Source organism: Corvus brachyrhynchos, unplaced genomic scaffold, assembly GCF_000691975.1.
Source record: "Corvus brachyrhynchos isolate BGI_N302 unplaced genomic scaffold, ASM69197v1 scaffold219, whole genome shotgun sequence".
NCBI classification, from domain to species: Eukaryota; Metazoa; Chordata; class Aves; order Passeriformes; family Corvidae; genus Corvus; species Corvus brachyrhynchos.
In genome coordinates this window covers 1,154,705-1,155,518 of record NW_008240034.1, presented here as the reverse complement: position 1 = coordinate 1,155,518, position 814 = coordinate 1,154,705, and the positions used below count along the sequence as shown (strand labels likewise).

The window sequence follows — 814 nt, the reverse complement described above, 5'->3', positions numbered from 1 at the left end:
CCAAGGCTGCACCCCAGTACTCCAGAACGCGGCTCTGCGAAGCTGCTGCTGCTGAGCGGCAGAGGCAGGAAGGGGATGGGATGCTGGGCCACACTCCTGCTGCCACCAGGAAACACGGGAACCCCCACCCCATTCCTGTCCCACAGGGCTGGGCCCCGCCGCATTCCCCTTCCTTCTCTCGCTGCTGTTGCCCCAGGAGGACACGAGCAGTGGCCACAGCACAGTTCAGCCCCCTCGGCTGGCAGAGCCCAGCGGCAGCTGAGACAGAGGAACGGCTGTCACTGCCAGCACCAGAGTGACGGGCTCCAACACGTGAAGCTGAGCCCGGGAGGAGCAGAGCAGGCCTGGGGACAGACTGGGTTGACCCTGCAGGAGCCCCGCGTGGCCCCAGCCGTTACCACAGCCGAGTATCAGGGAGCTGCCCTCGAGGCCCTTCCCTTGCCTGGACGCGCTCCGTCCTTGTGTGAGGAGCCCGGGACCACAGGGATGAGGACGTGAGATGGAGCAGAGATGTCCATAGGCAGCCAGGGGGGAACAGACCCAGGCCTTTCCCCGCTGGAGAAGCGGATGATGGAGGCACAGAGGGAGGGGTTGGCACGGGGCTGGGTCCGATGCCCACCATGGGCTGGGCTAAGAGTGGGTCCCGCTGGTGGCAGCTCCCGGGGAGTCATCTACGGACACAGTGTCGTCCTCCGACCCCCTGCCCGGCAGCTCCATCCTCCGACGGCGAGTGGGACAAGGTTGGTGACACAGGGAAAGGCCCCGGTGCCGGCAGCAGGTGGGGATGAGGCCGGGCCGTGGTGGGGTGGGTGCA

General features: G+C 67.1%; 1 protein-coding gene across 1 annotated transcript in view; it reads right to left on the bottom strand.

Moving 5' to 3' along the window:
• The window catches only part of PALM (paralemmin), an 8,211-nt gene that overhangs the window by 2,173 nt on the left and 5,224 nt on the right, over positions 1-814 (bottom strand). The window lies entirely within an intron of this gene.